This window comes from Drosophila tropicalis, unplaced genomic scaffold (genome assembly GCF_018151085.1).
Source record: "Drosophila tropicalis isolate 14030-0801.00 unplaced genomic scaffold, ASM1815108v1 contig_158, whole genome shotgun sequence".
Lineage (NCBI taxonomy): Eukaryota > Metazoa > Arthropoda > Insecta > Diptera > Drosophilidae > Drosophila > Drosophila tropicalis.
Window position 1 is genome coordinate 8,105,547 of NW_027172602.1, and position 17,831 is coordinate 8,123,377.

General features: G+C 37.0%; 1 long non-coding RNA gene across 1 annotated transcript; it reads left to right on the forward strand.

Annotated features, from left to right (window-relative positions):
• Nucleotides 1-13,620: 13,620 nt before the first annotated feature.
• Nucleotides 13,621-16,557, forward strand: LOC137584650 (uncharacterized). Its single transcript, XR_011033489.1, has 3 exons — nt 13,621-13,767; nt 15,397-15,465; nt 16,450-16,557. It is a non-coding gene; the product is annotated as an uncharacterized lncRNA (long non-coding RNA).
• The last annotated feature ends 1,274 nt before the right edge of the window (nt 16,558-17,831 follow it).

Sequence of the window (17,831 nt, forward strand, 5' to 3'; positions counted from 1 at the left end):
TTTGAGTTGATTAATTGCTTGATTAGTTAGAAATTTGGTTGTTGTAAAATATGTATTTATTGAACTTGATACTCGTTAGCCGTTATCTTCGCGTGGCGTTTGTAATTTTAATTCGATTTCATTTCATTTAGTTTTGTTTGCTGGCGATTTTGTTGGCTACTCCGATTCCCGGCTCCGAATTCGATTTACTATATGTATATACATATGTGTATATAAATCTCTGACTGCTTGAACTCCTACAACACCATCACTAAATTTCGTCCATTGACTGTTGTTGTTGTTGTTGTTGTTGCTGTTGTTTCGGTCTGGTCCTGGCCCTGATTCTTATGCCCTGTAAGGCTCTTCTGTACTGTACCGTTCAGTAGTTGTTGTTGCTGTTGCTGCTGTTGTTGTTGTAGTAGTAGTATTAGTTAGTTGCTGTTACTGTCGTCCCTGTGGCAATTTGTTTGGTTACCACTTTCCGCGATTGCAAACAACGTTCTAAAGCGCTCGCCTACGTCTGCTGGACTTGAGAACGTTGCACGGTACACGCCAGTCCGTTGGTTTTTTGACGCAGCCGCAGATACCAGATACAGGCGACACGGATGGTGGTACAGCAGCAGTGGCAGCAGCAGCTGGCAATCGTTCCTCGGCTCGTTGAAGGAATCGTGTAAACATTTCATCTCGGTATCCTTTCAAGAAGGGAGCCTGGGAGTCAGCAGCATCCAATGCTTGCTCTCTAGCTCGATTCAGATTCAGCCACAGCCCCAGTACATATTATGCTCTGGTGCTGGCAAAATGCTCTCCCTCTCTTTCTCTCTCTCTCTCTGTCTATCTCCCTCTCTCTGTGGTATGCCTTGGCTTTTGATTCCACGTGTCGCGCCCAAAAATACCAACGGGAAGCGATGATAAAGGCGTCAGCATCAAGAAATGTACAAAAACAAGAGAAAACACAACGAAAATAAACACACACACACACACAGACACATTAGAAATGGGAAATTTTTATTCATTTCCATCCCACTGTACTGAGAGTATGTGTCACTGTGACTGCAACCTCGTGTCTTGGCACGATGATTACATTGCTTGCAATTTATTGCAGCAACGGGCAACAATATAGCTTGGCAACAACAATACTATGCTTGAGGTCGCCTTCTCAGACATTCACACACACACACACACACACACAGCCACAGAGAGCCCCCGCCATTCCTTAAACACACTTACACACACACACACACACATGCACACCCTTACACAATGCCATAGACATTGGGAATACAGTTTTGGGCGCCTCAGAGCAGAGTTGAAATATATTCAGGCGTAGAAATTAAGTTGTTTTCGAGTTAATTTGAAAAGTTTACAAAAAACTTTTAATTGGTTAGGTGCTGGTGGCTTTAGCCTTCAGTAGGTTGCTGCTTTTTTTTTCACTCTCTCTCAGAGGCCATTGTCTGTGAATAAACGAACAATTCGTTCATCGACGTATTTGTGTGTGTGTGTGTGCGTTGGTGTGTGTGTATAGACATACAAATCAACTCAAAAGTGTGTGCTAATTTATGCACAAAATGCATACACACAAAACCTTTAATTTAAGCAATTTTTTGGGATTGAGGTTGAGATTAAGGTCAAATCATTAAATCAATGTTATGCCATTATTTAAATTGAGTTCAAAAAAGTTTTTCGAAACAAACAAAACTTCTCAAGTATATACAGAAATCATTTTTGAGTTGTTCATTTCAAGATGATCATAATCTGCTGCCATAATCGAGTCTCTTGTTAACTTTAAAACTTTGATATGATCTCGAAAACTATGTTATAGGCCCTGGACAACTTTAAGCCCATCATCAAAAATCAATCTCCTTGACCCATTTGCATTTATGGACCACTTGGTATATACAACTCAATAGTTTATTCCTAATACAAGATTGGACTTCTGATTCAAGGGCTCAAGCATTGGACTTGATGACTTATATTCCCATTGTCCATATTTGAATCCTAGACAATCAATATCTATTAACTAATATGCCTCTCATTTTATAAGAATAGCTTAAAATGTGCTTACAAAACGTGTACCAACTATCTAAACTTTGATGTTTAGTTGTAGAGTATAGAAACTTTGGCTAGGTGGAAATGTGATATGTTTCATGCCATTTGTTATTCAATATTTATTTGCTTTAAGATTTGTTGTTGCTGCAAAAACCCATATAACATTCATAATTCAAATATTTTGAGCTCAGCTAACAGATGGCAGATGCATTTGTCATTTGCCTGCAGCAAAGCGAAAGAAATGGTTGACGAAACTGCGAATTAACCACAACTTGCAGAGAGTTAGATAAATGGTTAAAAGTACATACATTCTCATGGGATAGATTAGTTTTGTAAATACACCAAGTCTCTTGTCTCTAACTAATTTTGGACTTCTTTTGGTCTATTCGTGTAAGAATCGAAATCTAGACATTTAAGTGCAAAATATGTAATTAAGCAGAATTTCCATATATGTACTTAGACATAGATATACTTAATTGCTGTTTCTCTCTACTAGATATATATTTGTTTTCCATTCTACTTACGCCTACAAATTTCCAAATAAATTACTAGCTCAGCTCCCAAATCTTAAGAATTGTTTTCACAAGAAAAACCATTAATTTGTTGACATTTAATGAATTGAATTCTCCCCTAAAAAAAAAAAGTGAAGAAAAGTTGTTAAGGAAAACAAAATTTTCATCCATTCCCGGTCTGTTGTTAGGTGCGCCTACATTTTCTTTTGTAAGCTGCCGCATAAAAAAGAAACAAAATGTTTAGTCCTTCTAGAGTGTTTACGCTTTCGAGTCGTAAGCAAATTTCGCAGATTATTAGTTGTTCGCTTTTAGCCAATTAGCACAGACACAGACCACAATCCAAGTTAGTATTGAGAAGTCAACATGCAAGCATATAACTTTGAAAGAGAATCAATTTTGTACCTCATTCGAATGAAGTAAGAGAAGATTGCAGAATGAAAAGAAAAAGCGTTTAAGGACAAACACAAACACAAAATAAGAATAAAGCCCATAAATCAATTGCATTAATTAGTAAATCTCAATACTTTATTGTGTCAATGTTTCGAGATGTTATCCTAAATCTTTGGCTCTATCATTTCCACTTTTCCCCAATGCACAGTCTCTCTGCCCTCTCCTCTGTCGTTGCCTTTGTACTCGTAAAAATGAGCAAACATATACACACACATAGACATACGTATGTATAATGTGTAGATACATGTATGTACATACATATGTACATATATGTATGTGTGTATGTGTGTGTATATCAACCAGCCAATACCTTGTACCCGTTTTAAGTGGTTAAAGTTGGCTTTGGCAGTTTGACAAAGTTTCGCAACAAGTAATTAAGACTCTGTGGCTATGTTGTGGCACGCGGACAGACCCGTATCCGCACCCTCACCCGGACTCGTACCCGGACCCGGTCCCAGTGTCGGTCTCGGTCCTGTTCCCTAGCTGTCCCCTTGCTTGAAAACTATGCTACACTTTTTGATGGATTTTTTTTTTTTTTTTTTGTATTTTTACTACATACAAACGTATGTACATATGTGGTAGTTGGTACACATGTTTGCTTGTCGGCGTGTGTGTGTGTGTGTGTGTGTGTGTCGGCATGCGTGTCTATATACATGCATATTTTATTGCGAAACCTTTGAGGCATGCATAATTTACTATTGCTGCAAATGGGCAAGGGCTATGTATGTATGTAAGGCGGGGGAGAGGACTAACCAGGGTAGCAATCAAATCAGAAATCAAAAATACCTTCACAAAGACACATACACATATTCACACACATACACCTACATACCTATTTATGTGAATACAGTCAACTAATAATATTTTCGTACAAATAATTGTTCAACTTTAATAAAAGGAAACTAATAGTCGCATATCAATAAAGAATTTTGCATCCTTTTGAAAGTAAACAAATATGTTTCTCAAAATATTTCCTAATTGGATTGCATTTTGGGTATATTGAACATTTCTGACTTTGAGTAATTTCAATGGAATTCCCCTGATAAACTCTGTACGCAATCATTGCTGGCCCAGTGTTTGGTATATTTAGAGAGCGAAGGAGAGAAAGACAGAGAGAGAGAGAGAGAGATGGAGAGGAAAGGTCTGACTATAAAAAAAAGACATCCGCTCATATATCGCCATAGCAACACAATCTGAGCGGGGATTGAAATTTGCCAGAAACGGGCTAGTGGAATGGTGTTTAGTGTATACTCTGAACAAAACTAGAAGAAGATTATGGTAAATACAGGTGTCAAATTCAAATAAAACAGATGCCAATGTGATTTTCTTCTGCCATATACAGCTGACGGCAAATAAATAAATATGTGACTGGTCTATCTATCTATCTATCTATCTGTCTGTCTGACTGCTCTGAAGGCGGTAGTGACGGTAGAGACTGTATATTGGACGTAGGCAAACACGCCAACACGCACACATAGTGACACATAGTGGCTGAGGCGACATGCTAGCATAAATTAATGGCTAGGATAGTAGTAAAAACAGTAGGAGGAACCAGCACCCAATATCAGACGTTTTTAGTAACTGTTGAGTGGCGGCGTCCAGGACACCGCAATGCCAGCCATCACAGAATGGCAAATGGACCACACCGTCGTCGCCGTTCATTGCCTTTGTTGTGCGCACAAAAGCACACGCAAACACCTGAACCTATGCTCCAAAGTGTATGAGTATGTGTGTGTGTGTGTGTGTGTGCGTGTATGGGTGTTTTCTTTGTGCTTCATTTCCAAATTTACACAACATTGTAAACATAAAGACGGCACGGGCCAGGCTAGGCCAGGCCGGGCCAAGCCGAGCCGGGCTGAGATGAGTTGAGTTGAGTTGGGCTAAAGACGAATAGCGGGAAATGTTAGGCGGGAGGATAGGGCCAATACTGTGTAACATTATCAGCATCAGCTGCAAAAAGAAAAAAAGGAACAAGAATATTTCCATCTCGTTCATAAAGCGCTCTCTTGCTCGCTCAGTGTGTGTGGGTCTGTGTCTGTGTATGTGTGAGTATACCATACATCATAAACGTACATATGTATGTATGTGTCTCGGTGTAGGATTCTTTTTTTGTGCAAACGATTGCGACAGAGCACAGCGGTCGATGGTAGCCACAGCACCTGCTAGGAAGGCCAACGCCAACTATTGACACAGTGACACAATCAGACCGCACAAATGGCAAACGACAACGACGATGATGACGACGACGACAACGACGACGACGACGAGGTTGATAGCGATGCTCATGCTCTCACATACACATGCGCCCTTTATGAAACAAATTACGGCGACTGGGCGGCTGCCACTGTGGTCCATGGACCAAAAACCGTGAGAGCTATGCAAACAAACACACACCTTGTTCCTGCTCGCTCTCAGCTGAATAAGTAGGACAACAATAAGAGCAAAATGCGCAAGAGAGTCTGCGCAGTTGGGATCTCAAGACAAAACCGAAAACGAATCAGAGATTCAGCATCTCTCAGCTCTCCAGCTTCAGTCTCAGTGTGCGTGTGTGTGTCTGTGAATAGACGTATTTATGTACATTGCTGTGTGTATGGGGGAAATATTTTTCAAATTGCTTTCTTGTAAGCTGGGAAATTTTCATGCAGAAGTTGGGCATTTTTCATCCAACAGTCTATAGATATGTATCTACAAAAGTATGTACATACATACATAAGTGTGAACGCAAGTAGATGAGCGTAAGCATTGCTGCATACACTACCAATGGTTGTGTTGGTAGTGGTTAGTCTTCTGCTGGTAAGCTGGTAAGCATAATGGTGTTGGCCATGTGGGCAACAGAATGAGGCTGATGATGGAATAGTCAGGGAACAGCGAACAGCGAACTGTGAATTGCGAACGGTAGACGGATGGATATGGGAGGGGTATGGTTCATAAGACGGAATGACAGAACGATGGCTGACTGGTTTCTGGGCCTGGGCCTGGGCCTGGGCTGGTTGCTGATGGCAACATGCATACCGCGTCACATGCTTGAAATATTTTTAGTTCTCTGTCACACAGACATCTGTTTCTGAAATGGTTTTCCAAGTCAACCCAAGTACTCGCATGACACTGGTTGGCAAACAGTGTTGCAACTAAATAAGAAACCTTTAGTCTTATTTCACAGTGTAATTTGAGATTGTCTCCCTCTCTCATTCTCTCTCTCTCTCTCTCGTTATATATAGATTACAGACTTGGAAAACGTAAATTTATTTACCTTCATACATAATTAGTTAAAGTTTTAAGAATCCCTTGTGTAAGTTAGTCTATCTCCCTCTCTCACCCTCTTACTCTCTCTCTCTCTCTCTCTAGCAACGAGCTTCTTGTTTTTCGTAGTGGACGCCAAATGCAGACGTCATAATGGAAAGCTGCTGTGCCATCTAACGAACAAAAATTTCTGCTGACTGTGGTTTTTTATATTCATCGTGTTGATAATCCGCCATGATGTGCCCCAATTGAGGTGCCAGCATTTTGGCATGACTAGCTTCTTCTTTTTTTTTCATTTTTGCAGTTTTTTTTTCTCTTTTTGTTGTTGTCGAATTTTGACGTCCTTCAATCGATTTAGCATTTACGGTTTATTGTTATAATAATTTATCCAATGGCATAGCAAAAGCTTTTCATTTTTTTTTGGCTCGTTGAAGCACAAAAACGATCGATTGGCACAAGTCTTAGTCTCTGATTTTGTTATTAGTGCTATGAATTTTGTTAAACAGAACTTGGGAGAAAACAAAATGGCTTGGCGTTGCTCTTTGGTTTTCTTTTATAGCATACTTTTTTGGGCAAGGCTTGAACTTTCGAAGCTAGATTCACAAAGTCTTGCTGTGGGCCAGATCAAATCAGGAAAAACCTATTAATATGAATTTTTCAAAACATTCTTCTAAATAATAATTCAATTCACAATATTAAATGGATAAATATAGGGAAAATCCTTAAATCCTTGTCTACCTTTTGCCTTCCTTATCTTGCTTTTGCCAGTCATTTAGAATAATAACCAAATCAAAGGTTTTCACGAAAGATTACAAAAACAAATATTAAATAAAGTAAGTCCGACTATGTTGAATTCCATAGTCTACGACTAAACCTCAGTTCCATGGCCCGCATTTTATACAAAGAAGTTAACTTTAACTCATCTTGTATAATTTTTCGGCTTGGTCTTTGCTTTAGGGTAAGCAAATACCTAGGAAATGTTTCTGTCAAAATGCTAATGTGGTAAGCCTCAACTGGCTGTGACTTAATGTTAGATACTAAAAAAATATTACACTAATAGTTAATTATTAAAACCTTCTTTTCCACAGATACAAAATATAGCGCGTTCATTAGCATTTTCATATATGTATTTATGCATACAACTGTTGAACTATGAAAGTGTGCGAGTCTGTTTGTGTGTGTGAGTGTTTGTGGTTGTGTGTGGGTGTATGTTGGCAGCTGTGCGGCTTTGCATTTTCATCTACATAGCTAGGTCTTAACCATAAACGTACTTGTAGCCCATTTCCGACCCATGCCCAGTTTGTGTTCATATTTTCTGTGCCTCTGGCAGCTGCAAGTAGCGTAGACCTAGTTAATTAAAATCCACTTTGGAATATTTTAGAAGCCACTCAACTGAAGGCACTACTTTTTCACTTACTTTTGTGTGTGTGTGTGTGTGTGTATGCACAGAACGCGCTGTGCTTCACTGTTTATTGGACATGGTCGTGGCCGGTTTAAGTCATTGCGACCAGTCAGTCTCTGGCCACTTAAAGGCCTCAACCGCAAGTGTCAAGTGCGACAACTGACAGCGGATATTAAAGACAAACACAAACAAACACACGGCAAGTTTCTCGTCTTGGTTGCTGGCGTCATCGTCGTTGTCGTTGTCGTATGTACATACATCCGTTCGTGTCCCTGTCCACATCATCAAATGGGATGACTGGCATTCTAACTGATATCCTTACGCTTATATTACAAACTCAACTTTTATCTATCGTTTTATTCACAGGGATTGCTTCTTGATTACACAACTATTGCGGCTATATACATAAGTTTGCAACACTTAAACAATCAACTGTCAATTCTAATTATTGTTACAGTCCGCAAAAGGAAGTACAGTGAAACCTCGATATAACGAATCTGAGGGGGATCGCAAAATTATTCGTTATATCTATTGATTCGCTATAGGTACTGAAATGTAAGACCTTAGTCCTTTCAAGGGACTTAACAAAAAATTCGTTATATTGGGTTTTTCGTTATAACGAAGTTCGTTATATCGAGGTTTCACTGTACTTTATCCATGACTTTGGGAAATGCCAGTTAAGGACAAAATGAACTTTTCCCAACTGCCAAATAAAATTCACAAATATTGTAGCAAAAGTAAATGAATTGAGTTTGTTTTTCATTGTAATCTAAAACGAATTCTTCATTGCCCAAAATGAAATGCAAATTAAGAAACTGGAATGTTTTTAAAGGTATTTCGAATTAGAATGAAATTTATGATTTCCATCATTGCCTTGTGGTTTCGCTGGCACACCCTGCGTATACGTCATGTGAAAATCCCATTATAATTAACAATAAACTATTTTGTTATTGAATGTAGATGCCATAAAAATGCTTTTTATATTTGATTGCGAATGTATTTATTGTTTTCTTTTTTTGTTCTTTGCCAAAAAGGCTTACCAGTTAATACATATATCACGTATACGCAGCATGTGCCAGCAAGACTATCAAAACTCGAGAAACAGCCCATTGGATCATCATTGAAAACCAATATAAATCATCTTGAAAGAACAACTTTTGGGAGTAGAATAGAGTAGAAACAAGAAATGGGCTTCAAATCCTTGCTTAAAGTACTTATAAGTGGATCATTTAGTCTAGCGAGTTTAAACATTTTCGAAATTTGTCAAAAATCACAATTGCGGAAGCAAGACGAATGCCAAACAAAAAAAAGAATGGCATGAGTAAATGTATCTATGTAAGTATGTTACATATTTTGCAAATAAAAACCGGCAAATTAATGCCTGAGTTCATAAAGTGTGTGTTTAATACACACACACACACATACATAGATTCATTTGTATACACACACTTGGTGTGTCTGTGTGTGTGTATTTGCCTTTCGATTTCACAAATTGAGCGAGAATTTGTACCTAAGGCACTTTTGCCGTTTGTTTAACATTCCATTTCAACTTTGGAGCCAATGGTGCGAGATGCACGTGTGTGCTTTGAATCTAAATAAACATTGAGTCATCCCCAGTTGGTTTTCAGTTTCATTTCATGCATATTCATTTGCACTCGCACGATAATAATAAGTTGTAAAAGTATGTAAATGTTCAGCACACACACACACACACACACCCACTTAGAAATGTTTGAGGAAAGGAGCCAACAAATCGGACCTAAACGAAGTTTCCCCCTCAGAAAAAAACAAAAATTTAATTGAAAATCAACGCATGTTAATTTGACCTTAATTAAAAGTTAACTTTAAGAGCTTTAGCTTGAATCTAGAAAGATCTAATTCGATAATTTCATTTTAATCGTATAATGTCATTAAATTCTCATTTCAATTTGTGTCATTTCAATAACCAGTCAGTTGAAGTTTTCGATGTAATTGAATGCACTCGTTTCCATCTAATTGTTGTTTGATAAACTTCATTAATAATTCGTTCATGTGTGTATGTGTCTGTGTGTGTGTGTGTTAGCGCTTTAATTTAAATTGATTGCTCGCTTAAAGGGATGGCAGTGTTTCAGGGGTTGTGGGTAGCCCAAAGCCCACGCAAATGCCACTCACAATAGAAAATCAACATCAGAGAAAAAAAACAATATCGCCTGCATGTGTCTGCTTATATTTTCACAAATCAATTTGCCAATTAGTTGGCAATACCCGGCCGGCAATGTTCTCCAACTTGACTATGGCAGAGGAGTAGTAATGGGTGGTGGTTGGTGGGTGGCAAATGATGATTGGTCTTGGGGGGTCGTTACTCTTGGAGTTCTTCGGCTGTGGCATTGTTGGACTGGAGGACAGCTGAGCCATTGCAGCGCCACTCATTTTTGTGCCAGCAAACATGTGCATCGAAATAGAGGGAAATTTGCTGGGTGTGCCTTTGTGCCGCTGCACAAGCAGACAGCCCTGGATGAGGATGACGACGAGGACGGTGACGAGGACGCTGTCGTGAACGGGAATGAGGAGTTCGCTGGAGCATGGGTTGGCGCCCTTGTTGATAGAATAGCTATAGAGATGCAGCGTACAACCAATTTTGGAACATCCACACACACACACAGCGATGCCAAACAATTGTCAATCGCACAATCAGAAAAGGAAGATAGATGTGCACATCTTTACCCATACCGACATCAGTGGCCCACCCCTGACCGCCTTCACGCCTTCACAATGGCACAAATATCGAAATGCTGACGATTTATGCGTGAGTATTGGAGTCCAGGGAGAACAACAAAGCCGGTCTAATGAATTATTCAATTTGCTGGGAGCGAGCGCAAGCGCTCTAAACGACGATAGAACTAGAACAGCGGAGGGGATTGACGCCGGCGCCCAACATGGAATGGAATCAAACAAGTGCAGTGGCGGCTCTATACATAGACCAAGCCAAACGTTGCAGAAATGTTTCGAGCGTCACCTAATTGAGCTACCAGTATCCCAGCAGCGACATTGGCAGCTGTGTCGCGTCATGTTTGCTATTTTCTAATAACCTTTTGGGTAAATACATACATAGAAAGATACACACACACACACAGAGTACTTTGCCAAATGTCATGTCTTGCTGATGCTGCTGCTGCTGCTGCTGCTACTGCTGTATGGGTGGGGTCTGAGTGTCTTTTTGTTGTTGTTGTTGTTGTCTAGTTTAAGAAGGATTTTTCATATTGCACACTGATTCCAAGTCAGTTGATTCTTCAAGCCATGCATTAATTATCTTAAAATAAACCCAATCTTCACGACACACTAAAGCAATGCTGTCTGGTGGCCATGACTTTAATCAGAAATGAAGCATGATGAACACTTTTTTTTTGTTCTTTGGTTTTTCGATTCATATTTTCGAGCATGAATTGTGGGAATTTAAGCAAACTGTGCGCTGCCTATCACTGACGTCATTGCTGGCATTGCCTGCCATGACGTTGCGCGGATGACAGCTTCAGCTTCAGCATCAGCTTTACTGATTAACATCAATTGACAAGCTAACCTGATTGGTCGCTCACTAAAAAGCATGTCTTTTCCATGGCCGATACGCCGATATGCTCCAGCAATGACCTAATTAATATACGTTGCCAACTACTTCAACAAGTTGATGAATAACTTCAGGATAAGTGACATCCTCAATGACCTTTTGGTTATATTCTATCAACAACTTGAATGTAGGTCATGACTTGTCACTTTTCATAAGATTGCCATTAACATTGCCAATGATAATAGATAATAATAATTCAAATATTATTGAAAATAAATGCACAAAACTACTTTCAACTCTAGATTTAATTATATATGAATTCTGAATTACCTTAATCAATCGCCTCTAACATTATTAGTTACTCACATAATTACATAATTTGCTGTTGTATTTTGCATTTAATTTAGTTAATTGCACTTTTGTCGAAAGTCAAAACAAATTCTCAAGGTTAAGACCACAAAAACAAATCGCATTGCATGGTAGACAAACAATTGCACTTTGCCTTCGTTTCGTATATAGTAATTGTGACAGAGATTTCATACATTCACCTGCACAAGTCGATTTAAATGAGCAACTGACGTGATCAAAATTAAAATTTTAATTAAATAAGCTCAATGGATTTGCATCTCTTCTTCTACTTGCTTGAGAAGCTTTTGAAAATGTTGACAATTATGTTAATATAAAAGACACAATTCAGTTCAAATTCTTGGATATGGAAAACCCGAGCTAGTTAGAGTTTAGGAGTTTGAAATTTGTTCACATTTTCTTGCTAAAAAAGATCTTAAACGCCATTTTCTTTATTTAAACCTTCAGAACTTGAAGCAAAATGAGCTTTTAGCTTTTATGCAAAATACAACAAATTTTCTAAGAAAATCCACTTAATTTCCCCATAAGGTGGAAAGCTAATAGAATATTCCAATAGATGAACCTTTTCAATTCCCAAAATTAAACCACAACTTACAAAGCTTACAAAGCGCCACGTCGAGTCCAATCATAAAATATTCACATATGCCAAAAGCCCAGAACAGATGTCACTTGGTTTTAGAACTGGCAAAAAGCTAAACTGAAACTTATTCCGCTAATATTAAGGAAGATTCTAATAATATTTAAATTTTTAAAATAAAAATGTGGCAATTTTATCTTCTTATCTTCTAATCTTCAGCATTGTTGTAAAAAAATATCACCTAGATGAGTCTGTTTGAGCCCTCTTGTTAATTAAAATGATTTTATTTTCTTATAAAGGACTAGAAATTGAGTCGACCAGGATTCAAAATGTAATCTAACCTATGATTGCTTATGATTAAATGTATGACTCAAACGGATCGACTCTAGGAGATTCCAGGAACCTTCGAAACCAACCTAATATAAGAGGACTTTCGTTAGAAATGACTTCAAGCCATCAAGCAACAGCTTAAAGAATTGCATACAACGTAAAAGCCTTTTTAGGGCTCTCTTTGCACTACTTTGAAATGTGCATAGGACGTTCTAAGGCTAAGGATTCATGAAGGCTATTTTAAGTCTTTCTGAAGGCTTATTTAAGGCATACTTTAGGCTTCCTTTAGGTGTCTTTTATGCTTCTTTAGGCTTTCATAACGCTGCCATCTTTCCTTGTTTGATTCCTTGATTAATTTTTTGGCAAATCGTTTGGTCAATTTATTTAGGAATTTCTTAAGAAATTCCTTAAAGAATTCTCTAATAAATTACTTCATAAGTTCCTTAATTATGTTTAATGATATCCTTGATTTCTTTTGGTTTTCGAATTTCTTGTATTCATCATGGATTTGTTTATAGAATTCCTTCATTAACTTACTTTGGAGGGTCTCTCAAGAAGTTTTGGGTGGTTCTCTTAGTGAATTTCTAATGTTCCTTGAGCTCATTAAGGTAAGATTATTAATGATGCACATAATCTTAATTGTACAATTGCAAAACAAAACCTATTTATCAATTTTACATAAAATTGTCTCCATTTATTTATTGAGCAGCTGAATTCCACATCAATTCAAGGAAAATTTACGTATATATCTATCACAATTTATCAGTTCAGTCATCTGAGTGACTGAACCAACCCTAATCTAATTTGCCTTAATCAGTTTATTATCTTAAACTAAAGTCAAGTGAAAGCTCACTTTTGAAATGCAATATGTAACGGTTAAAGCATTGCAATAAGAACCGAATTAAACGAAGTTATTCTCATATATGTATGCTCAGGAGTCATGCTCAGGCGGCATGCGCTCTGGTTTCTGATTTCGGTTTCGAGACAACGATTCCTGCACTCGTTAGTTAGCTTTTCGAACCATGTGTTTACGTTTGTCCTCGTTCCCGAGTTACCGAGTCACCGAGCTCCCGAGCTCCCGATATTCCGAGTTCGCCAAGTTCGTTACGCAGTTTCGCTCAAAACAAGACAATATGAAATGACAGTGGTGTCTAAGCCAAGCAACGAGGACACGGGACCCACCAGTCGCATAGTCAAGCGCAGCAGCCACAGTCGCATATATTGCAAGGCAGTAGTTCACTCCGCGAATTTTTGTTGTGCTTGTGAAGCATCAAACGTGCCCTGATTTAACTTGCTCCGGTTTGGGGCACACGCGTGTGGAATGGTAAAGTAAAAGAAAAAAGATTACAAAGCAACCAACAACAACAACAACAACAAAATGAAATAGAAAACAACCACAACAACAACAAGAAAAACAACAAGAAAAACGTGTTAAATTAGGCATATCATTTTCCTCTTTTTTTTTTGGTTTTTGTTTCTAGTACGTCAGTTTTATCCTGTCCTAGTCCCTGCTAAAGTCAAAAGAAAAATTGTCACAGCATACATATGCGTATATATATATACATATATCCATGAAGATATGTAAATATATATATTTTAATGAACATGTGTACATGGATACTTATGTATGTTGTGTGATGTATGTACATCTGTATGTACAGAGCTTATGTACATATATTGCGGCAGTCGAAATTTCTCCAGCAAATTCGAATGCATCTCTTATGCCGAAAGTAAATTGAAATATACATATATACATATGTATATGTATTTGTTAGTGGAATGTTCTCATCTTTAAACGCGTACAAAGAAAGCGTCTGTTTCTGTGATAGTCCATCATACATAACTGTGCACATGTACATATGTACGTATGTACATAACATCGATGTAAAATTGGCCATGAGGTTAACAAACAAAACCAAACAAATATATATATATATATGAAAAGTGCGGCTAACCGAAAGAAAGGCAAAATAGTCATCAAACAAATTACCAATTCGTACGGAAATTACGGAAAAAAACTACGTGAAACAAAAAAAGAGACAAGTAAACGTAAATCACAGTGTCATAACGAGGCTTCATCAAGGCTTACACAAGGCACGTGTCTGAGAGCTTTATAATCTCTTATATATCCATATACATATATACATGAACATGTATTACAATTTATACAAAAATCAAGCACAACAACACTAACAATAACAACATAGACCATAAGCCAAGCAAACGATGCTCCATGACCTAGAGAAAAGATATTAAGCTAAAGACCTAATGGTCATTCGATTATATACCAATGCATAGTCTTTCGTATTATATATTTGGAATATTTATCATATCCCATAAGACATCTGCTTTGGCATTTCTTTTTGATTCAGGTCAGCTTTGCCACGCCCCTTTTTTAAAAAAGAATGCAATGGAATTCCATCTTAATTTATAATGGGAACTGTAGTTTGTCTATAAGATCAAGTGTAGCCTATCTTTTTGTACTAACTAAGGACTAAGGGCTTGAGACTAAGGCTAAAGGTTGAATTCGTTTTTGAAACAAGGCAAACTCAATAGAAGAAGGTCACAGGCAACGGAAAACATTTTAAAATCAATAGAAAGTAGAGCGAACAAGTCTGTCTGAATGATTATCTAGATTGATCGTGATGAGAATTTTTGATCATCTCAATTGAAAGCAAAAGGGTATAGAAGATTCCTTGACAAAAATATTGTGTCAGCCCTCCAAGGTCTAGTTGCAAAAATTACCATGAACCAGTCGAATGGAGCCATTGAACTGGCAATTTTTTAAAAATCGATTATAGATTTCGTACCTCTTTTGATGTACCTATATACATACAAACATACATATATATGTAGGTACATATAGACACTCAAATCTATCTACATTCTATATCTATGATTTGATGTTTTGAATTTGAATTTTAATGTTGGGTTTTTCTGCTTCGTCTTTCAGAAAGCTCCAAACTGGCACATCAATTTTGGTTTTCTTACCCGCCACCGGGCGCTGGCGGAGGTTCTTCTAGTAAGTTGCATGTTATATACCTATATATGTATATATATATATGTGTATATACATATAAATATATAATATGTGTATGTATTTATGTATATATATGTATGTATGTGTGTACCCATACCTACCTATTAAAAAACCTATAAAAACCAGTCTGACTAGTTGTTTTATCCATCTACATATTGAATGTATTTCGTTAAATTACCTTTGGTTTCTTGCATTAGAGGCAAATCCTTCTTCTTCACTTAGGTGGCCAGAGTGGCACCAGCAGTTAGGGTAAGGGCTAATGATAATTGATGAAAACTCAAGTACCTTTTCGAAGATGATTTGTTATGAAATGAAAAACTTGGCCAATGGCCAAAATGAGCCATTCACATTTAAACAGTAACAAAACAACAACAATAGCAACAATCAACTGCTGCGGCTCCTGTTGGCCAATTTAGTGACCATATATTCTCCTTTTTGTTCGATGTTATGTCACTTAGGCAAAGAACTTGTATTCTATTTGGTCAACTTTAACTTACTTAATATGAACATATATATAGATGTATAACTATACTAACTAAGTAGATATGTGTAAATACATATATGTATATGTAGGTATGTAACTATTTAATTAATTGTCTAGATGTACTTAAATATACCTACCTAACTAACTAACTACCCAACTACAATACATACATACAAACATACATACATACATATATTGAAATTTGAATGTTAATATGTATTTTGAATTGATACGATTCTTTCTTCGTAATGTGTGCAACAACTCATATGAGTATGAATGTTGAATAAGTTATTAGAAGGTGAATATACATAAATATATTCCTGAATACTCTCTCTCTATCTTTCTCTCTATCTCTCTCTCTCTCTCTCTCTCTCTCTCTCTTTTACTGTCTGTATGTTGATTTATTTTACATATATTGTGTATATCCCACACACACACACATACATACATACATACGTGCATACAATAAACTTACATATTAGTTATTTACATATTAACTAATATATTTAGTTTTTGTGTATTTTAGAATAATATTTAAATGATTTAAATTAAGATATATTTAGAAGGAACCCACAAACAAACACACACACACACACATAAAGATATAAATAGCTTAGTTAGCCCTTCTGTGGATGAATCTATAATGCAAATCAGTAGATAATCTACCGATGAAAAGATTATAGTCAAAAGGCCTTAAACTTGTTATTCTTCAATATATTTGCGTCTGATTCGAATATACAAACGTGATCGGAAACAGAATGATATTCATTTTGAAGGCATTAAGTATAGGAAGTTCAAAGATGAAAACTTTACACATGCATATACATATGTATGTACATATACTTAAGACTCTTTTCATTATATGATGACATCTGCCCAGAAAAGGCAAATAACTGGATGAAAAGAGTCTTGAATAAAGTCTGTATTGCAAACATGGCCAATCCCGATCTAAAAAGTTTGCTTTGCCAGATATATAGCATACTTTCTTGGGCAACAATATTATTAACGGATAACAAACGGATGCAGAGAAAAATATGCCTTGCACTCGATTAATAAAATATCAATGAGTTCCTTAATGCACTTTTGAGTGCTTGGGGGTTAAGTGAATGCTCAACAAAAGGCTAAGTTAAATCGATTTCTAACAGTCCACAGAAAAGGCAAAAACAAACCACAATCAAATACAAAACAAATGAGTGACATACAACACACATTACACAGTTGGCCGTCAGGTGCGCTAAAGTGTTCAAGTTGGCTGTTACATACATACATATATTTCAGTTAGCGATAAAGAGAATTTGATATGTATATGAATTTGCCTTCATGAAGTTACAATAGATTTGATAGCAAATATCAGACCCACTAGAGACACTAAGTTATCATGGATAAGTATAGAAGATAAAATCAGCTTATAACTCATTATTAAGACTGAATGTATGTACATACATACATACATATCCCATAATTTATTGTTAGTGACTTGATTAAGGGCTATCTTAGATTAAGCATAAGCGTATCAAAAATTATCAGGTTTACCCCTAATTATGCATTGACACAAACAACAGGAGTAGCAACTAATAATACCAGATATATATCATTATTATTTCTTTTCACTTTCTTTGTTGTGTCGTCTCCCAACCATCGGCCAAAGCCACGTTCCGATAAAAATCAACTAATGTAAGCCGTACAAATTCACATGGCGCGTTATTACAGTAATTAGTAAATGCCTATACTTAAGCATATATGTATGTGGCTACTACACACTCCACACACACTAGTCTACACCTTTAAGCAATTGTAATTATGTGTAATTTGTTGATCGGATATCAGCTCTTTTTTAAACGTGAACGCGGTTTTTTCTTTACTT